The 23,684-nt window shown below is 37.7% G+C and overlaps 2 protein-coding genes and 1 long non-coding RNA gene across 4 annotated transcripts in view; 1 reads left to right on the top strand and 2 right to left on the bottom strand.

Annotated features, from left to right (window-relative positions):
* The window catches only part of LOC309615137 (uncharacterized protein), a 343,686-nt gene that overhangs the window by 72,143 nt on the left and 247,859 nt on the right, over positions 1 to 23,684 (top strand). The window lies entirely within an intron of this gene.
* STK3 (serine/threonine kinase 3) overlaps positions 1 to 23,684 on the bottom strand; it is a 315,343-nt gene that overhangs the window by 154,230 nt on the left and 137,429 nt on the right. The gene's annotated exons all lie outside the window — the stretch shown is intronic.
* Positions 3,642 to 23,420, bottom strand: LOC309615197. The gene is made up of 2 exons (XR_014236619.1): positions 12,613 to 23,420; positions 3,642 to 12,222 (listed from the first exon to the last, which is right to left on the bottom strand). It is a non-coding gene; the product is annotated as an uncharacterized lncRNA (long non-coding RNA).

Below are 23,684 nucleotides of genomic sequence, written 5' to 3'. Positions count from 1 at the left end.
ATGCTAAAGGAACTTCTCTAAGTGGGAAACACAAGAGAAGAAAAGGACCTACAAAAAGCAAACCCCAAACAATTAAGAAAACTGTCATAGGAACATACATATCGATAATTACCTTAAACATAAATGGATTAAATGCTCCAACCAAAAGACACAGGCTTGCTGAATGGATACAGAAACAAGACCTATATATATGCTGTCTACATAGACCCACTTCAGACCTAGGGACACATACAGACTGAAAGTGAGGGGATGGAAAAAGATATTCCATGCAAATGGAAATCCAAAGAAAGCTGGAGTAGCAACACTGATATGAGAAAAAATAGACTTTAAAATAAAGAATGTTACAAGAGATAAGGAAGGACACTACATAATGATCAAGGGATCCACCCAAGAAGAAGATGTAACAATTATAAATATATATGCACCCAACATAGGAGCACCTCAATACATAAGGCAAATGCTAACAGCTATAAAAGAGGAAATCGGCAGTAACACAATAATAGTGGGGGACTTTAACACCTCACTTACACTAATGGACAGATCATCCAGACAGAAAATTAATAAGGAAACACAAGCTTTAAATGACACAATAGACCAGATAGATTTAATTGATATTTATAGGACATTCCATCCGAAAACAGCAGATTACACTTTCTTCTCAAGTGCACAGGGAACATTCTCCAGGACAGATCACATCTAGGGTCACAAATCAAGCCTCAGTAAATTTAAGAAAACTGAAATCATATCAAGCATCTTTTCTGACCAAAACGCTATGAAATTAGAAAAAAATTACAGAGAAAAAAATGTAGAAAACACAAATACATGGAGGCTAAACAATACGTTACTAAATTTACAACAGATCACTGAAGAAATCAAAGAGACAATCAAAAAATACCTAGAGACAAATGACAATGAAAACGTGACGATCCAAAACCTATGGGATGCAGCAAAAGCAGTTCTAAGAGGGAAGTTTATAGCAATACAATCCTACCTCAAGAAACAAGCAAATCTCAAATAAACAAACTAACCTTACACCTAATGGAAATAGAGAAAGAACATACAAAACCCAAAGTTAGTAGAAGGAAAGAAATCATAAAGATCAGAGCAGAAATAAATGAAACAGAAACAAAGAAAACAACAGCAAAGATCAATAAAACTAAAAGCTGGTTCTTTGAGAAGATAAACAACATTGATTAACCTTTAGCCAGACTCATCAGGAAAAAGAGGGAGAGGACTTAAATCAATAAAATGAGAAATGAAAAAGGAGAAGTTACAACAGACACTGCAGAAACAAAAAGCATCCTAAGAGACTACTACAAGCAACTCTATGCCAATAAAATGGACAACCTGAAAGAAATGGACAAATTCGTAGAAAGGTATAACCTTCCAAGACTGAACCAGGAAGAAATAGAAAATATGAACAGACCAATCACAAGTAATGAAATTGAAATTGTGATTAAAGATCTTTCAACAAACAAAAGTCCAGGACCAGATGGCTTCACAGGAGAATTCTATCAAACATTTAGTGAAGAGCTAACACCCATCCTTCTCAAACTCTTCCAAAAAACTGCAGAGGTAGGAACACTCCCAAACTCATTCTACAAAGCCACCATCACCCTGATACCAAAAGCAGACAAAGATATCACACACAGAAAAAGAAAATTACAGACCAATATCACTGATGAATATAGATGAAAAAATCCACAACAAAATACTAGCAAACAGAATCCAACAGCACATTAAAAGGATCATACACCATGATCCAGTGGGCTTTAACCCAGGGATGCAAGGATTCTTCAGTATACGCAAATCAATCAATGTGATACACCATATTAACAAACTGAAGAATAAAAACCGTATGATCATCTCAATAGATGTAGAAAAAGCTTCTGATAAAATTCAACACCCATTTATAATAAAAACTCTCCAGAAAGTGGGCATAGAGAGAACCTATCTCAACATAATAAAGGTCATATATGACAAACCCACAGCAAACACCATTCTCAATGGTGAAAAACTGAAAGCATTTCCTCTAAGATCAGGAACAAGACAAGGATGTCCACTCTCGCCACTACTATTCAACATAGTTTTGGAAGTACTAACCACAGCAATCAGAGAAGAAAAAGAGAGGGTTCTTGCCAAAGAGTACTTCCCAGAACTTCTGCTGCCAGTGTCCTTGTCCCCAAGGTGAACCACAGACACCCCCTGCCTCTGCAGGAGACCCTCCGAACACTAGCAGGGGGACCTTCAAGAGGGCAGAGGAGTAGGATGTGGAGATCACCTTCCTCCCCACAAATACATCACAAATACACCTACATGTGGAACAACTCCTACAGAACACTTACTGAACACTGGCAGAAGACCTCAGACTTCCCAAAAGGCAAGAAACTCCCCACACACCTAGGTAGGGCAAAAGAGAAAAGAAAAAAAAGGGACAGAAGAATAGGGATGGGACCTGCCCCTCTGGGAGGGAGCTGTGAAGGAGGAAAAGTTTCCACACACTAGGAGGCCCCTTTACTGGTGGAGATGGGGGTGGGTGAGGGGGAAGCTTCGGAGCCATGGAGGAGAGCGCAGCAACAGGGGTGCAGAGGGCAAAGGGGAGAGATTCCCGCACAGAGGATTGCTGCTGACCAGCACTCACCAGGCCGAGAGGCTTGTCTGCTCACCCACTGGGGTAGGTGGGGGCTGGGAGCTGAGGCTCCAGCTTCGGAGGTCAGATCCCAGGGAGAGGACTGAGGTTCGCTGTGTGAACAAAGCCTGAAGGGGGCTAGTGCGCCACAGTTAGCCAGGAGGGAGTCCGGGAAGAAGTCTGGACCTGCCTAAGAGGCAAGAGACCATTGTTTCGGGGTGCACGAGGGGAGGGGATTCAGAGCAACGCCTAAACGAACTCCAGAGACGGGCGCGAGCCACAGCTATCAGCGCAGGACACCAGAGACAGGCATGAAACGCTAACAATGCTGCTGCAGCCACCAAGAAGCCTGTGTGCAAGCACAGGTCACTCTCCACACCGCCCCTCCTGGAGCCCGTGCAGCCTGCCGCCGCCAGCATCCTGTGATCCAGGGACAACTTCCCCGGGAGAACGCACGGCGCACCTCAGGCTGGTGCAGTGTCACGCTGGCCTCTGCCGCCACAGGCTCGCCCTGCATTCCGTACCCCTTCCTCCCACTGGCCTGAGTGAGCCAGAGCCCCCTAATCAGTTGCTACTTTAACCCCGTCCTGTCCAGGCAGGGAACAGACACCCTCAGGCGACCTACATGCAGAGGCGAGGCCAAATCCAAAGCTGAACCCTAGGAGCTGTGCAAACAAAGAACAGAAAGGGAAATTTCTCCCAGCAGCCTCAGGAGCAGTGGATTAAATCTCCACCATCAACTTGATGTACCCTGCATCTGTGGAATACCTGAAGAGACAACAAATCATCCCAAAACTGAGGCGGTGGACTTTGGAAGCAATTGTAGAATTGGGTTTGCTTTCTGCATCTAATCTGTTTCTGGTTGTATGTTTATCTTAGTGTAGTATTTAGAGCTTATTATCACTGGTAGATTTGTTTCTTGATTTGGTTGCTCCCTCCTTTTATTTTTTTATATATGTATATATACATTTTTTTTTCCTTTTTCTCTTTTTGTGAGTGTGTATGTGTATGCTTCTTTGTGTGATTTGGTCTGTACAGCTCTGCTTTTACCATTTGTCCTAGGGTTCTGTCTGTCTGGGTTTTTTTTGTTTTTTTTTGTTTTGTATAGTTTTTAGTGCTTCGTATCATTGGTGGATTTGTTTTTTGGTTTGGTTGCTCTCTTCTATCTTTTTTTTAATTACTTTTTAATTTTTAATAATTTATTTTTCATCTTAATAACTTTATTTATTTTCTTTCCTTCCTTCCTCCCTCCCTCCCTCCCTCCCTCCTTTCTTCCTTTCTTTCTTTTCCTCCCTTTTCTTCTGAGACATGTGGCTGACAGGGTCTTGGTGTTCTGGCCGGGTGACAGGCCTGAGCCTCTGAGATGGGAGAGCCGAGTTCAGGACATTTGTCCACCAGAGACCTCCTTGCTCCACGTGATATCAAACAGCAAAAGCTCTCCCAGAGATCGCCATCTCAATGCTGAGACCCAGCTCCACTCAACGACCAGCAAGCTACAGTGCTGGACACCCCATGCCAAACAACTAGCAAGACAGGAACACAACCCCACCCATTAGCAGAGCGGCTGCCTAAAATCATAATAAGGTCACAGACACCCAGAAACACAGCACCAGACACGGTCCTGTCCACCAGAAAGACAAGATCCAGCCTCATGCACCAGAACACAGGCACCAGTCTCCTCCACCAGGAAGCCTACACAACCCACTGAACCAACCTTAGCCACTGAGACAGACACCAAAAACAACAGGAACTACGAACCTGCAGCCTGCAAAAAGGAGACCCCAAACACAGTAAGTTAAGCAAAATGAGAAGACAGAGAAATACACAGCAGATGAAGGAGCAAGGTAAAAAACCCCCAGACCAAACAAATGAAGAGGAAATAGGCAGTCTACCTGAAAAAGAATTCAGAATAATGATAGTAAAGATGATAAAAAAACTTGGAAATAGAATGGAGAAAATACAAGAAACATTTACGAAGGACCTAGAAGAACTAAAGAGCAAACAAACAAGGATCAACAACATAATAAATGAAATTTAAAATTCTCTAGAAGGAATCAATAGCAGAATAACTGAGGAAGAAGAACGGATAAGTGATCTGGAAGAAAAAACAGTGGAAATAACTACCGCAGAGCAGAATAAAGAAAAAAGAATGAAAAGAATTGAGGACAGTCTCAGCGACCTCTGGGACAACATTAAACACACCAACATTCGAATTATAGTTGTCCCAGAAGAAGAAGAGGGAAAAAAAAGGGACTGAGAATATATCTGAAGAGATTATAGTTGAAAACTTCCCTAATATGGGAAAGGAAATAGTCAATCAAGTCCAGGAAGTGCAGAGAGTCCCATACAGGATAAATCCAAGGAGAAATATGCCAAGAGAAGAAAAAGAAATAAAAGGAATACAAATTGGAAAAGAAAAAGTAAAACTGTCACTGTTTGGAGGTGACATGTTACTATACATAGATAATCCTAAAGATGCCACCAGAAAACTACTAGAGCTAATCAATGAACTTGGTAAAGTTGCAGGATACAAAATTAATGCACAGAAATCTCTTGCATTCCTATACACTAACAACAAAAGATCAGAAAGAGAAATTAAGGAAACAATCCCATTCACCATTGCAACAAAACGAATAAAATACCTAGGAATAAACCTACCTAAGGAGGTAAAATCCCTGTACTCAGAAAACTATAAGACACTGATGAAAGAATGCAAAGTTGATACAAACAGATGGAGAGATATGCCATGTTCTTGGATTGGAGGAATCAATATTGTGAAAATGACTATACTACCCAAAGCAATCTACAAATTCAATGCAATCCATGTCAAGTTACCAATGGCATTTTTTACAGAACTAGAACCAAAAATCTTAAAATTTGTATGGAGACACAAAAGACCCTAAAGAGCCAAAGCAATCTTGAGGGAAGAAAACAGAGCCGGAGGAATCAAACGCCCTGATTTCAGACTATACTACAAAGCTACAGTAATCAAGACCATATGGTAATATAGAAATATATTATATATAATATATATAAATATATATAAAACAGAAATATAGATCAATGGAACAGGATAGAAAGCCCAGAGATAAACCCACACACCTATGGTCAACTAATCTATGACAAGGGAGGCAAGGATATACAAAGGAGAAAAGACTTTCTCTTCAATAAGTGGTGCTGGGAAAACTGGACAGCTACATGTAAAAGAATGAAATTAGAACACTCCCTAACACCATAAACAAAAATAAACTCAAAATGGATTAAAGACCTAAATGTAAGGCCAGACACTATAAAACTCTTAGAGGAAAACACAGGAAGAACACTCTTTGACATAAATCACAGCAAGATCTTTTTGGACCCACCTCCTAGAGTAATGGAAATAACACAATTAAACAAATGGGACCTAATGAAACTTAAAAGTTTTTGCACAGCAAAGGAAACTATAAACAAGATGAAAAGTCAACCCTCAGAATGTGAGAAAATATTTGCAAACGAATCAACGGACAAAGGATTAATCTCCATAATATATAAACAGCTCATGCAGCTCAATATTAAAAAACAAACAACCCAATCAAAAAATGGGCAGAAGATGTAAATAGACTGTTCTCCAAAGAAGACATATAGATGGCCAAGAGGCACATGAAAAGATGCTCAACATCACTAATTATTAGAGAAATGCAAAACAAAACTACAATGAGACATTACCTCACACCGGTTAGAATAGGCATCATCAGAAAATCTATAAACAACAAATGCTGGAGAAGGTGTGGAGAAAAGGGAACCCTTTGCTCTGTTGTTGGGAATGTAAATGGATACAGTCACGATGGAGAACAGTATGGAGGTTCCTTAAAAAACTAAAAATAGAATTGCCATATGACCCAGGAATCCCACTACTGGGCATATACCCTGAGAAAACCATAATTCAAAACGACACATGCACCCCAATGTTCACTGCAGCCCTATTTACAATAGCCAGGTCATGGAAGCAACCTAAATGTCCATCGACAGATGAACAGATAAAGAAGATGTGGTACATACATAAAATGGAATATTACTCAACCATAAAAAGGAAGGATATTGGGTCATTTGTAGTGAGGTGGATGGACCTAGAGACTGTCATACAGAGTGGAGTAAGTCAGAAAGAGAAAAACAAATATCGTATATTAACGCATATATGTGGAATCTAGAAAAATGGTACAGACGAACCCGTTTGCAAGGCAGAAATAAAGACACAGATGTAAAGAACAAATGTGTGGACACCAAGGTGGGGGAAAGCAGGGTGGGGGCGTGGGATGAATTGGGAGATTGGGATTGACATATAAACACTAATATGTATAAAATAAGTAACGAATAAGAACCTGCTGTATAAAAATAAAATAAAATTCAAAAACCAAAAAAAAGGAAGAAAAGATCTCAGGAATTTAACTTGACATTTAGAAATTAATGGTAAATTTTAGAGAAAAGAAAATCTGTCAGCACAGCCCCTCAACCTTGCCTAGAGAAGAGAGTGACTTAATCTGCTGCCTTGGTCAAACATGTGAGCCAAATAAATAAATTTAAATCATCAGATTCAACCAAAACAGTGAAAATGATAAAAAATATTCATGTATTTGTTTCTGACTCCACATTCTTTAAGGAAACTTTGGCCAGTGGGTCTCAACACTGGCTACATACTGGCTTTTAAAAATTTCTGATACCCTGGACCCAGCCCAAAGAATCTGATCTGGAGGAGCCCTACATATATTTTTTAAACTCCCCAGATGAGTCTAAGATATAGCCACGGTCAGAAGTCACTGTATGAAGTAAACAGTATGGACACAGTATCTATTTCCAAACCCCACTACTCTCAGCACAACTTAGGGGTTAGCATGAAAAACATACAATTTTTAGAGACTGAGAATTCATAAATAAAGGAAGGGAAAAAACTATGAAAACTCACTAATTCAGGGGCCAGCACCAGGCGACAACAACCAAACTATTTCCTTTCCTAAATATATATATATAGATAGTCAGATATATACATTTGTATTTTATATTTTTTATATTTTACCTAAAATTCCATCAACTAGAAAGGCATTGCCATTTAAAAACTATGTGTAACTTCTGCTTCCAGGAAGATGGAGTAGATATACTTTCTCTATTCCATCCATTAAGTACAACTAAAAACCATGGACATTATGTATAAAGCAAACATAAAAAGACTTCAAAAGGTGGAGAGAAAGTAGACAAGCTAGGGACCTTGAGAACCAAGGAGTATCAGTGGTGAGTTCCCAAGTTTTCTATTTTCCTCATTTGTCCCAGACACGGAATATGCCGAAGTCAACGAACAGGAAAAGCCAATAAGTACAAACAAAACACCAGGAAAGGAGCAGCCTAGCAAGAAAAAAAAACTTTAGAGAACCCCTACTCTACTTCAGCCAAATATTCCAGAAAAAAAAAAACAAAACTGTAGCCCTATTCTACCCATGCCAGAAAGGCTGACTAGGCAGTCTAAACTTTGACCCTCATGAGATTGTAATGAGGAATCACAATACTCCCACCATGGAAGTGTGTCACAGAAGTCCAAGTAGGAAGCCAGGACTTTAACCCCTCTGGAGGGTATCAAGACAGTTCCGCTATCCTTCCAGCAGTGTCAATAGAGACCATGTAGAGCCTAGACCTCTACCCAAACCTGGCAGTTATGAGGTGCCCCTGCCTCTTAACAGTTGAGGAAGTGTAGAGGATAATCAAGACTTTCACTACCACTCAGCAATAATGAAGCCAACCCCAATACAATGGAGACTACACGGGGCACTAGAACCTCCACCCTCCCCCAGCAGCAGTGAGGAGCCCTCCCAACGGTGGGTGTCAACAGAGGCTGAAAAGGGAACCTGGACTTGAAATTGCCCTGCAGGACTGGCATCACAAAAATTCAACTAAAATACAATGTTTAAGTAAGATCCAGAGTTTCAGAACATAATTTTTTTTAAAGTCCAGTTTTCAATCAAAACTACTCACCAAACCAATAAACAAGATCACAAACTCAAAAAAAGATCATTGATACATGTCAACAATTTAAAGGACAGAGATGACAAAATTATTTGACAAATATTTTAAAGCAGTCATGAATTTGAAAACGGTTGGAACAAATGTAAAAATAGAAAGCCTCAGCAAAGAAACACAAGACATAAAGGAGAACCAAATGGAAATTTTAGAACTGAAAAGTATAAAAACTGAAACAAAAGCCTCAGTTGATGAAAAACAGAGAGGGAGAGACAGAAGAAAAAAAAATATTAATGTGTACTATTAATTTCCCTTTCAGCAGTGTTTTGACTGTCCTCAAATGTTGATACTGTATATTAATTTGGTATTATAATAGTCTTAATACACTTTTACCCTTAACATTAAGGTGGGAATAGTCTATCAAACTACGAAATAGAAAAGTAGTCAATGTTAGTCTGCTCCAAAATTTCAAAACCTGTTCTGTTCCCCATTTGGAAGTCAAAAGTATCACTTCTACAGCATTTAGATTGTGACCTACTTTACAATAATAATAATAATAATAATAACAATCTAACACAATAGTGGTGGTGGTGGTGGTGAGCAGCAGTGTGTTTAATGCTGATAAAAGGAACCAGTGGAGAAGAAATTAAAGGGAAAAAGTAGAGAAGAGAAGGGGAAAACATAAAAGGAAGAAGGAAGGGAAAGAAAGTTACAGATATTTACTATTGTGGACTGAACTGTGTCCCCCCGAAAATTCATGTTGAAGCCCTAACCCCCAGTATCTCAGGATGTGACTGTGTTGCAGATAGAGCCTTTACAGAGGTAATTAAGGTTAAATTAGGTCATAAGCATGAGTCCTAATCCAATATGACTGGTATCCATGTAAAAAGAGGAACAGACACTAAGGATGTACACACACAGAAAAAAGGCCATGTGAGGACTCAGTGAGAAGGCAAACCAAGAAGAGAAGCCTCAGGAGAAACCAAACCTGCCCTTGAGTTTGGACTTCCAACTTCCAGAACTGTGAGAAATTTCTGTTGTTTAAGCCGCCCACCCACTCTGCAGTATTTTGTTATAGCAGCTGGACCAGACTAATACACTGTGGGGCAGAAACAGTCAACAGCTAACAGGATCCAGTTTTCTCAGAGCTAGAAGACAAGATCAGCCCAAAGTGAGGAAAGTTGTGCTGAGGTAAAAGGATTTTGCAATTGACTCTGAAAGGAATGGGGGTGGGGGAGAGACACATGAAAGGACTGCCAACAGTCAAGTTCAGATTACAGATCACAGTTTTGCTGGCACCAGTCTTTACAGTTACAGCCATCCCTTGGTATCTGAGGAGGACTGGTTCCAGGACCCCCAATGATACCAAAATATGCAGATGATCAAGACCCTCATATAAAATGGTGTAGTGTCTGCATATAACCTATGCACATCATCTCAAATACTTTTAAATCATCTCTAGACTATCTATAACATCTAATGCAATGTCAGTGCTATGTAAATAACTGCCAATGTGCAGCAAATTCAATTTTTGCTTTTTGGAACTTTTCTGGAATTTTTTTTTCTTGAATCCTTTTGATCTGCAGTTGGTGAATCCAGCAGATGCAGAACCCATAGGTACGGAGAGCCAATTGTACACAACTGCAGTTTAGCAGCCTGGCTAGGAGGAACCTGGTACAGTGGGGAAAGAAAGCACGGCTTTTAAGATTATATAAGTCTGAGGGACTTCCCTGGTGGTGCAGTGGGTAAGACTCCAACCTCCCAACGCAGAGGGCTGGGGTTCGATCCCTGGTCAGGGAACTAGATCCCGCATGTATGCTGCGACTAAGGATAGCATGCCACAACTAAGAGTCTGCATGCCACAACTAAGAAGCCCTCATGCCACAACTAAGGGTCCGTGTGCCTCAACTAAGAAGTCCACATGCCACAACTAAAGATCCCGTGTGCTGCAATGAAGATCCTGCATGCCACAACTAAGACCTGGCACAGCCAAAATAAAATAAATAAATAAATAGACAAATATTTTTTTAAAAAGATTATATAAGTCTGAGTGAGAACACAGATCTACCAGTATAGGTGTGTCTTTGGTTAGTTATCTACAGTTATTATAATAATAACTATATAGAGCACCAATAACAATATCTACCCCTTTTGTAATTGTGAAAACTGTTAAGAATATATATAAAATTACCTAACATAGGGTCTGTCACATAGCAAGCACTTAATAAGTAATAGCTACTATACTACTGAATTGGTCTAGAGTTGGTACATTGCTTGGGAAGTACAGCAAAAAAAGAGAGGGAAACCAAGGATGTCAAAAGAAAGTGGATCAACCGATGGGGCACGGTCTAGGCTAAATAGGAGAGGGAAGTGAATCCATAAGGAAACTGATGGGCTGGAAAATGAGAGGAAAAATAAAGTAAATGGCCTGAGGTTGAAGACCAGTTGAATTTTAAGCCAAGGAAGTGAGAAGATGGAAAGATTGGAAATGAGAATCAAAACTCAGAAGATATTACTGTAAATCAGCAGTTTCTTCTCATATGTAACACAAAAGGGAAACATGAAATAAAAGAAAACCAAACTGGGGACTTCCTGGTGGCGCAGTGGTTAAGAATCTCCCTGCAAATGCAGGGGACACGGGTTCAAGCCCTGGTCCAGGAATATCTCACATGCCGCAGAGCAACTGAGCCAACAACTACTGAGCCTGCACTCTAGAGCCTGCAAGCCACAACTACTGAGCCCATGTGCCACAACTACTGAAGCCCGTGCACCTAGAGCTTGTGGTCCGCAACAGGAGAAGCCACTGCAATGAGAAGCCTGTGCACCACAACGAAGAGCAGCCTTGCTCGCCACAATTAGAGAAAGCCTGCGCACAGCAACAAACACCCAACGCAGCCAAAAATAAGTAAATAAATTTATTAAAAAAAAAGAAAGAAAACCAAACTATATTGTACTGGCTTTGCCACTAGCTAACACTGTATCGTTAGGCAAATCACTTACACCGTTAGTAATAAATGATTACAAATACTCCCTTCTTTTCCCACAGAGACCTCCCTTTAAGTACCTCCCCTTAAGAAGAAGCCCATCATTCCTCTAACTTACCTCAAGAAGACAACAGACCACAGAAAAAACATCCACAGCAGCTAGGAATGCTACACTAATCTAAGGGCACTTTTCAGGAGTGCAGGCCTGCATGGGATGCTAAAGTGGCAGACTTAAGACAGCAAGAGGAGGGTGATGGCAGGAAACTATCTACCCTGAAAACACTGGTTCAGACCCCGCTCCTAGGTCAAAGGGATTTTATTAATAGGACCCTTCAGCCTTACTTATTTCCTATTAGACGTGGAGAAAGTGGACCCACAACGTAAAAGCCTTACTTGAGAAGCCTCCATATTTATATAAAGTAAGAAAATACTATGGACAGAACTATATGAAGAAGTGACTACAGGAAGAGATGTCATTAAATAAAAGAAAAAGGGAAAAAGTATCACTAAAAGAGAGAAACACTCGCTACAAAAAAAAAAGTGGGGGAGGATTACAACCACACAGCTAAACACCTTAGAACAGGGATCAGCAAAACTCTGGTTCACATGCCAAATCTGGCCAGTCACCTGTTTTTTGTTTTTTTTTTTTAAACAAGTGAGCAGTTATTATTAAGTGCCTTTATCACTGCTTGTTAAGATTAAGGTTTTTGTTTGTTTGTTTTTTTAATTAATTTATTTATTATTTATGGCTGTGTTGGGTCTTCGTTTCTGTGCGAGGGCTTTCTCTAGTTGCGGCAAGTGGGGGCCACTCTTCATCGCGGTGCGCGGGCCTCTCATTATCGCGGCCTCTCTTGTTGCGGAGCACAAGCTCCAGACGCGCAGGCTCAGTAATTGTGGCTCACGGGCTTAGTTGCTCCGCGGCACGTGGGATCCCCCCAGACCAGGGCTCGAACCCATGTCCCCTGCATTGGCAGGCAGATTCTCAACCACTGCGCCACCAGGGAAGCCCCCAGTCACCTGTTTTGATAAATGAAGTTACACTGGAACATGGCCATGCTCACTCTTTCATATACTGTCTATGGCTGCAGAGTTGAGTGTTTTAACTACAATGGCAGAGTTGAGTGGTTGCATATGACCTGCAAAGACTAAAATATTTCCTATCTGGTCCTTTACAGGAAAAGGATCCTTTCTTCGGGGGCCAGGGAGTAAGGTGAGGACACAGGGTTTGGCCATGAGTGATCCCTGGTAAATATGAAGAAACAAACCAAAAGGAATTTAAAAGAAAATGTATGCATATTAATAAAGAGGCAATGAGCATAAGCTATTCTTTCAAGCAGTTTAGCTAGTAGGAAAAGACAAAGACCACACAGGAGCCTATGGGGACAAAGCTTTTCTTGCTCTCACCAATCCTTCTCCTCCAGGAGCCCCAGTCTCTCTTTCACCAGCACCCAAACAGCCTCCTAAACTGGAAACTTTAGTCATTTTGGTCACCAAATCCAGGTGATTCTAAGTCCCAAATGTCTTTTGTATCCTCAGTTCCAGGCACAATGCTTAGTATACAGCGGGTGCTCGATAAATGTTTGTTGAATAAAAGAATGTAAGAGTACAAAATGTAATGAGAAAAGATTGAGAAGAAAACAGAAAAAGGTTCTGTCCCAGCTCTACCCTTAACGGCTATGTGGCTTGGACTCAAGTGTTAAGAGTCTTCATTATAGTGGGACTTCCCTAGCGGTCCAGTGGTTAAGACTCCGCGCTTCCAATGCCAGGGGCGAGGGTTCGATCCCTGGTCGGGGAACTAAGATCTTACGTGCCGCGTGGCACGGCCACAAAAACGAAAACAAACAAAGAGAGAGTCTTCATCATAGAGATGATAGTAGTGTCATTTTGTTATGTTTTTAAACCCATCCAATTTCATTTACTAGTCATTATGTAACAGATTGAGACATAATTCACATACCATACAAAATATGGCATACATCCAGAACGTGACCACTTCTCAATACCTCTAACTTTACCACCCTGATCCAAGCCAGCATCATCCCATACCTGGACTACCCAAGAACTAACCTCCATCACTGTTCACTTTGCTTCCATCCTTGCTCTGCTACAATCCCTTCTCAAGAAAGAAGAATATACCTTTTAAATCCTATGTCAGACCACATCAGTCATCTGCTCAAAATCTTCCAATAGATTCCTGTCTCACTCCCAGTAAAAGCAAAAGAGTTCATCATGGTTTATTAAGGCTCTAAGTGAACTGGTCCTCCACTGCCTCTCTGACCTCATCTCCTGCTTCTCTCCTCTTCTTATCCAGCTCTAGCCATATAAGTCTCCACAATGCTCCTTAAACACCAAACACACTGCCACATCAGTTTCCTCTAACTAGAATACTCTTTTGCCAGAAATCTGCATGGCTCATTTACTTACCTTCTTTAGATCTCTACTAAAAGTCACCTTATCAGACAGGCCTTTCTTGACCATCTTATATATATTATCACAAGCGCCTTTGTCATTCTGTATTCCCTCTTATCCTGCTTTATTTTTCTTGCATAGCAGTTATCAGCACCTGATATGTTTACTTTTGTGTGTGTAATTTATTGTCTCTCCCCACTATAACGTAAGTACCTAAAAGCCTGGAAGATTGTTTCATTCACTCCTATATCCCAGGGCCTAAAACAGTGTCACAGCAGGCACTCAATAAATATTGGATGAATTAATATATAGCAGTCTCTTTCAGCTTTGCTAAGATTTTTAATTTCCAAAAAAGAGGGATTTAGATGTAATGACCCCTAAGACACCTGTACAGCTTTAAAATCTATAAATCTAGCAAAGAAACAGAACAGGATAACTAATGGTAATGTATAAAAATGTAAGCTGGCCTTCTCAGAAAAGGAAGATTTGACAGTAAATGATTAACCACCAAAAGAATAAAGTATATGAGAGGTACTTCCAAATAAACATGTGAAAAACTTTATAATAAAACTATATAATAAAGCACAGAGAACAAGACTATCTTGCCAAGATTTGCTATCATTGGCAAAAATCCATATTAAACTCAGCTTCCCCAATTCCAGATACAAATGGAATTGTGAATTTGGCAACTCACTGGAGAGAGACTGAAGTACAATCTGGGTTCACATTAAAGTTACCTCATTCTTCTCAACTTAGATCTGACCCAGAGGAAAATTTTTAACAGATTGTGTTGGACTAGTGCCATACTATACTCAGTAAAGTTCAAAATTAGCATTTTAGATGCTAACCTAAAGGAGTTCTATTTTGTTTCCCCAAAACTAAAGTGGACTAAAAATAAAATATGATGAATTATGAGTATAAAATGTATTATTTAAAGAAACATTTTGTCAAAGAAAAAGCAAATTATAACAGCAGTCCTTCCCTCTTATTTCTTTTGATTTCATTCATGCAGTGTCTCACCCAGGGCTGAACACATGGTAGCACTCAAGCTATTAACTGATAAGAAAGAAATAATGCTCTTCTTTCCTTTCAAGGTTTATCCAGATTTAGTGATATACAATATAGACATGTCCACCTCAACCTTCCTAGTTATTAAAAAATGTACATAAAAATTATGTATTTGAAATTTATATATATGCATTAACCATTTGTTTTACACCTACTATGTCACAAAGCATTGCTTTAGACACTGAACACATAAGATGGAAGTCACACAAGCTGCTCTCAGTAAATGTATAATCTGGTGAAAAAGTCAGACAAACGATAATAGACTGTAATAAATTCTATGATCTCAAGGTACACAGGGTGCTAAGAAAGCCCAGAGGAAAGGTTCCCAGGTTAGACTGTAGAGAAGACAGATGGGAGAAAAAAATGCAGGCACAGTGAAGTAACACTGAACAGAGGACAGCAGTAAGAACCTAAAATATCTACAAGTGACAGTATGGCTAAAGGAAAGGGGCTATCACATGAATAAAGAGGTAGGCAGAGCCCAAGGCTTTGTATAACACCCTTAAGAGTTTGGCTCTTAATCTAAAGATAAATGAAAGAAACTGCTTTTTAATGGGAGGATTATAAGTAAGGAAGTAATATGATCTGTGTTTCATTTCAGAATGATCAGTCTAGCAGTATCATGAAGGAAACTTTGGAAAGGGGGAGTGAAACAGAACACTATTACAACAGTTAGGAGACTGTTGTAGAAATCCAGAAGAAAAATGATGAGGTCTGTGATGAGGAAATAAAGATGTAGATGGAAAGAAGGGGATATATTTAAGTGATATTAAAGAAGTAATGTGAATGAATAATGGTGAATAATGAGAACTTAAATTAGCTCAGTGGCAGAGAATCTGGACAGGAAGGAAAGAAATTTCACGAAGTTTAGGAGGCAGCATCAATAGGACTTGGTGATTGATTAACAGTGGAAGACAGGACAGTGGGAGAACAGATTTTCAACCTGGCAACTGGTTAGATGGTAGTATCATTAACCAAGACAGAAAATAACAAAGGTAAAACAAGTCTGATGAGGAAACAGATTTGGAGGTTTGGATTTGAAGTGTCTCATGACAGTGTAGAAAAGATAATTATCTAAGTAGATAATGAGAAACGAGTCTAAAGAAAAGAGGAGATTTAAGAAGGAAATGGTTACCAATGCCAACTAGAAGTAAAACTGTGAACAATTTCAGTAGAATGGTGGAGAAGAAACAGCCAAAGTTTGTCCAGTGGTAAATGGGAAGGAAGTGAGGAAATTAAGGCAGCAAGTATCCATCAGTCATTTTATACATGGCTCTGAGAGGAAGGAGTAAGACAGGGCAGCAAGTGGAGAATAGCAGGAGCCCAAAGGAAACTTGTTTGTTTCTTAAAATGAGAAGAACCTGAGCCTGTAAAGTTCCCTAACAGGGAGGAGATAAGTGATGGGTAGAGGTTGGAAGACAAGAAGGAAAGGAACATGCCCTTCTATCAGTACTAAAACCAGAAAAAAGAGAATGAGTCCTTAAAGTTCAGGCACGTAATAGCCATTTAACCAATATACTGTTTTAATGACAAACATCCTGTACTTAGAGGCTATCTTAGCATTATTAAAAAAATTTTTTGTTATGTAACTTTTTTTTTTTAACTTTTGGGTTTATTTATTTTGTTTGTTTATTTATTTATGGCTGTGTTGGGTCTTCGTTTCTGTGCAAGGGCTCTCTCTAGTTGCGGCAAGTGCGGGCCACTCTTCATCGCCGTGCGCGGGCCTCTCACTATCGCGGCCTCTCTTGTTGCGGAGCACAGGCTCCAGACGCGCAGACTCAGTAATTGTGGCTCACGGGCCTAGTTGCTCCGCGGCATGTGGGATCCTCCCAGACCAGGGCTCGAACCCGTGTCCCCTGCATTGGCAGGCAGATTCTCAACCACTGCGCCACCAGGGAAGCCCCATTATGTAACTTTTGATACATTTACATGTTATATGTAATAATAATTGTTGTTAGTATTATATCTACTATATATAGACAATATGCATGGCAAGTAGCTTTACAAAAAATATTTCTTTTACTCTTCCCAAAAACCCAATGAGGGATTATTACTCCATTTTATATAACAGAAGACTAAGGCATAGGGAGATTAAATACCTTGCCCTAATAAAGGACAGAATTAGAAATTAAACCCTGACTGTGTAGTTCCAAAGCTGGTGTTCTTAACCATCAAGCTACATTGCCACCCTACAGATAACATAGAGTATTTTTGGTTCACTAAATTAATCTGAAGACAACATATTTCCTATCAGAAAATATTTCTAATTTCAGAACGAAAGTAAGAGAAAACTGGAGTTTACTTATCAGAAACTTGCTAAACTACATTTAATACATTAAATAAGAAAAACTAAAGAATTAACAGTATATTATTAAAAACATCTTACCCTTTATTTAACATCACTAAACGGTTTTTCATCTGTATAAATACACACATACAACAATGGTTCTTTTAAATTTTACCATGGATCAGAATTCCTTGGAGGTCATGTTGAAATGAAGATTGCTGAACCCCACCCAGAGAGATTCAGATTCCACAGACCTGGGTGAGGCTCAAGAATTTGCACTTCTAACAAGTGTTCAGAAGATGCTGATGCCGCTGGTCTAGGACCACATTTTAAGAATTACTACCTTACAGTAACTCTATAAGAATTAAGTGAGATGAATACAAAAACACTGCATATGGTAAGCAGCCAATAAGTGGTATCTGCAATTATTATTATTAATAATAATAAATATGATGAGGATGACCATTACCATTATCTGCACAATTTCTTTTATTTTTATATCAATTTTACTCAGAGACAATACAAAACTGACATATCATTTTAAGATCACAATAGTCTGCCTGCCAGCTCTATCTGCCTCTGGTATCTTTCCTCTATACTGCTTGCAAAACAGCCTTTCTAAAATGTAAATCTGCATATCAGGCCCTACTTCAAACCAGTCTTTCCCCATCACTTACAAAATAAAGTACAAACTTCTTGGCATGGCTTACAGATAGATCCCTTTGCCCATGAGCCACTGCCTAACACTTATCTTTTAATATCCTATTAGAACCTTACCTATTCTTTGAAGGTTTCATAATACAACTCTCTCTAATAAAGCCATATATTCCTTCCATGATTCCGAAGTACCTCTAAAATAATAAGAAAGAGAACAATAATAATATCAATCCACATTTGTGGGGCACTTCCCAAGGATTTTACATGAATTATTTCATTTAATCCTCATAACGGCTCCAAATAAAGACTATAATTATTCTCATTTTACATAAGGAAAAAAAATGAGATATGGAAAGGTTAAATTTGCCTTAGGTGATAAAACCAGAAAGTAGAACAGCCAGGATTCTACCATTGCAATTACACTAATCTGATAATTACTAGATTATTTAGTACTTGAGTATTGCTCAGATAATAGATTTTTGTAAAAACTAATCTAAATAATGTCCTTATTCATTTTTACATTATTTAACTAATTTTACTGCCTATCATATGCCAGGCATTGTTTTAGGCAGTGAGGAATACCAGATTTAAAAAAAGGGAAGATCCAGTGCCTGCTCCCTTGAGACACACAATCTGGTGGGGAAGACAAACATTGAACAAACAAACAAACAAAAACCCCACAAAAATTTCAATAAATAAAGACAAAAAGTACAAGGTTCTTTGAAATAATAATAGGAAAATCTAACCTGTCTATGGCTACTGTCCTTTATCTTCAGTGTCCTAATACAAGAGTATAAGTTAGGCAGACTATATATGACTTTCAGAATGCCAAATAACTCCATTTTAAAATGACACTTTCAAAATCAAATTAAGTGATTTAATTATAAGATCCAAGTCATATGGTTAAAAATTTAAACATATTATTAGAAAAGACATTTAAATTTTTCAGTTCTTTGTTCCCTTGGCAAATGTAGCTATTGCCTCTCTGAAACAGAATAAATATAAACTACAGAAAACTAATAAAATGACATTTGAAGGGGCCGCAATATTAGTAATGATAAAGGTAAAAAAATATGCCAAGTTCCTGACAATCCCAGTAGTGCAGAAAAGTACTTCTGTATTGGACAATGTTAACTTTCTTATTATTTAAAGAGGAATTAGATCTATGACTTTTGTAAGATTGGTAAGATTTTTTTTTTTAATTTGTAAGATTTTTAAAAAATTTCCTTCATAATAAGTTTCATAGGGAAAACCAACCAACATTTTTTATAGGGGAAAAGCCTAACAGCCCAAATACTGATCTTACAAAAAGACATGAAGGGTAAAAATCAAGTATGAACCAGGTCTGGATCCCCGTATCTTCAGTTTCTATTTATCAAACAGAAAAATCTTTCCAACGTTCTCCTTTCCTGTATAAGACCAAAACTATGCGATATTCTGTTTGTATTACAATTACACTAATTCAATGCAGGTCACTTGATTTTTACTGAGTCCAGATGACATTCAGTAAACTAAACATGGGCCAATTAGTTAAAAAAAAAAAGAAAAGAAAAGAAAAAAGAAAGAAAGAAAGAAAAGAAAAAGAAAAAAGAAAAAAAGAAAAGGAAAAAGAAAGAAGTGTGTCTGATTGCCTTTGTGTAGGTCACACAGTGGCTACAGACAGCATCACGGCCTGAACTTCATTTTGGCTAACACCAACCATACGCTAAGATTAAGGACTAGCAGTTTTCATTCCTTTCAGATTTCTCACATTTGGAAATTCTAATTTAAATACATTTTCTGGTCAAAGTGAGGACAGTACTCCTGCACAACACTGGTTTTCTCCTCCTTCAACTCAAATGTGTATTATTTTGGAGCTACTAAGATGGAATCTGCATACTGTCTTAAAATGTATAATGATTCTTTTAAAATCAATTGTTTTTTTACTTATCACAGTTATAAATGAGTAAATAAAATTGTTGCTTTAGCTGACACACACAAAAAATGGGTGCTCTAAGGCTATGAACTTTCAACATAGATAACTGTAATCTTAAATCAACCTAAACAACCGTGTAATTAGGCACGTGACAAACTGGGTAATAGGAAGAAATATTCATAACTAAAGAAGCAATAATTTTTTAAATACCTTATCAGGACTTGGCACTCAACATTTTCTTATAATCTATTACATAAAGAAATTTGGTTTACTATTTCTTTTAAACTCTGCTCACTAAAATATATTTTGATTAAAAAATAAAAAGCTTATAAAAGTCATAACATAACTGTAAGTTAAAATGTACACAAGACTGTGCCTCTACAAAAAAACTACATTAATTTCTCATTACATTTATACTTAATCAATTGCTGGTATTTTAAATTAAATGCTATTCAATCACCATTACTACAAAAATACAAGTTTCCAAATGTTTAAATTAGCCTGATTTAAAATTGTTATTTATTTTTAGCCTGATTTTTTTTTAACCTGTATAAATTTAACTGAAGAATATTATGTTCCTGCAAGTGTTCATGAATACCAAGATACAGTAATGGAGATAGAAATTATTTACTCTGAAAATCCTGACTGCATGACTGTTAAATCACTTACATACGGCTAAATGATCTACAAGGAAGCAGGGAGGTCCCGAAATTGTGTACTATATCCATTTTCAACTACTGCACAGGTGACACAATCAATCAAGTCACTACTGAACAAGAATGGAAATAGAAAGCCCTTGGTGAATAAAGGTGACTTCTTTAAACAAAATGGAAAAATAGACTATCACCATCTCATATTAAAAAGTACTCAACAGCTATAGATTAAAGAATATTTTCTACTCTCTCTAATGTTCAGTAATGTTAGGTCTAACTTAGGGCACTATCTACATTGTATTCAACATACAGAATAACACAGAAAAAAGCCAATATATATAAAATAGTTCAGTAATAACAAATCCTCTGATAATAAAGTCTCTTTAACAAGTTGATCTTCTCTACAAAGATTAGCTGGTGATTAAGGAGAAAGAAACAGCAGCAGCATTCCTCTCACCAAACTATGGAAAGTAGGCAAGGGATCGAGCCCATCCCAGGGGCAGAGCTCAGCCAGGTGAGCGGTGCTGCCCCGGTGGTGGAGGAGGAATGTGTGGCTCGTGTACGGGTGAGTGGAGCAGTGGCCACGCAGCACAACTGAGGAGGATCAGGAAGCCCATCCTCCCCCACCTAGAAAAGCATAAGGAAGGAAGTATCCTCAACTGAACTACAATGAAGAGGAATTTACATACTGGAACATATCTCTACAGCTCCCATCTTTTTTCTACTCTTGACAATAGAGTATGCGATCAGAAATTTCCTCAACATAAGTACTTCCTATTCTAAAAAAATACAATTTTAAGTGCCTTGAAACATAAACATTAACACAAAATAGGCCTACAACGTTTATTCATTTACTTTAAGTCAACTGTATATATTATACACACATACACAGACAATATATCTATGAGCAACCCTACATGACATAACCTTTTCTGCATATGGAATTCACTGTCAACCAAAACTCCTAAATACTTTTTATATCCGCGGCTGTTAATCCACGTCTCTGCCCAGGTCCAATCTTCCTGCCTATCCTCCTTCACTGGAAGTGAGGGTGGGGAAATATTCCAACCTAATATAGGTTTAATTTTATCTTCTTGGATTCAATCTATTGCTTCGTTCTGCAAGACATTTCTATATCCTAATTCTGCCATTTAAGAATATTTATTATCCCTCCTTTCTTCTTTGCATCTGCAAATTTGGAAAACATGCTTTTTTATCTTAACAGAAGTCATTTATAAAAGATGTTCAACCTCTGAGAGAAACAATTAGAAACTTAACAGCTTGCTTCACGTATCTACTTACGACAGCTGAGGGAAAGATTTCATAAAGAAGCAGATTATGAACTAAACTGGGGAAACTGATTATCTACTGGCAATGGGGCAAGAGAGTAGTACTTGGAACAAAACAGTAGCAGCAGGCATCTATTATGGCTATTCAAAAGAAGAAGGATTGAGATAATCAAGAGGCAAGGGGGTGGTGGAGAATACCACCAGCTAAGATAGAGAGGCAGCAGTGAATTCAGAGTGTGAGAACAGCCTGATTAAGTATTTCTGATTAGAAAACCAAAATGGATAACTTAGGCAAGACACATCTATTCTATCAAACTAAGCATTTTAAACATTTTTAAGCTTTATCAGATAGCCAAAAGAGTTTTACGTGGAGTACAGAAGAGGTTAAAAAAAAAGTGCGTTTCACTCAAATATTTATAGGAAGAGAGTCCTCGTTCATCATTGAATCAATAAGCGCTATTCCTAAAAACTTGGAAATAATGTACAATGAAATGTTAGTTACCTAAAAATCTTATTTAAGGCAGTAATTACATTTTTAGAAAAGAGCAAATGTTTTAAATATTAAATTAAAAATTAACAATAGGTAAAATGGGCCTATGGTCCAAAATATAATACTATATATTATGGGAAAGGATTACCATTATAACATCTACTCACATAGCTATAAAATGCAACAGTTAAACTAGTCTGTAGAAACAATATTCTAAAAATCACAAAACCGATATTAATCCTCCTAAAATAGATGGGGTTTTAAAATGCAATATAAATGTAACTGTCTCAGTTCAAAGTTAAAATTTGCTCTTCCTTTCTTGAAAATGACATGACACTGAATGTTTTAACATAGGAGTTTTAAGACTTTCACATAATAAATTTTCATAAGGTTTACTACTTTCAATTAGCTGCATGACTGCTAATATTTTGCAGGAAATTTTTTTTGTTTCTTCATTTGCTTTTCAAAACCATAGGTAATAGTGTTTCTTTATGCTTCTATAACTAGCTTTGATCTGAGTTCACTAATATTTTTGGTATCTTTTTAAATGTTTTTCAACATTAACTAAAGATCTGTTTATTAACTTTACATAGCAAAGAATAAAGTAAAATACATCTTTCTTCAATTTCCAAATTTTGTTTTCTCACTTTAGAGGAGATAAGATGCTCCCAGCTGAAGGCTTTCGAAACTTCAAAAATTCTTGACAGTCTTTCCTCTTTTAAGTTTTCCTATGTAATTTCATATTCCTTTTATTCAAAATTGTAGCAAGGTTTCAGGGAAGATATTCCTTTGTAGTTCTATAATCTAGTGAAAAATATGTGACGTAAAAAATGTAATATTTAATGATGCACTAATGAAGGGTTTCTAGTATTCATTTCTACAAATACTGATTTATTATCAACCTATTTTATAATACCATTTTTCTTATGAAAATATTTCTCAACATTTTCATTGTTGTCAATAAATAACATTAAAATAATTAACAGCCTGCATTTATTATTAGAGATCAAATTTATTATTAGAGTATCAAATTTGCTTAATTTGATACTATAATATATAATATTATAATATAATATTTCAGTATAACTTATTTCAGTTAATCATTCTTGGTCAATTGCTCATGTTTCCCTCTCTATAAATACACTGTACCTAACAAATTCCTATATAAACATAGCATTAAATATTATCAATCTTTTAAATTTTTTTATTCTCAGTAGGAAAACATACGTGCTCAAATAAAGCTTAACTATAAAATCTATTTTCTAACTAATTAAAAAACCGTAAAACAAAAAGTATGATTAAACTATTTACCAATCTTAAA

The sequence above is a fragment of the Balaenoptera borealis genome (genome assembly GCF_965194805.1).
Source record: "Balaenoptera borealis genome assembly, chromosome: 17".
NCBI lineage: Eukaryota > Metazoa > Chordata > Mammalia > Artiodactyla > Balaenopteridae > Balaenoptera > Balaenoptera borealis.
This window is presented reverse-complemented; position numbering and strand designations above follow the sequence as displayed.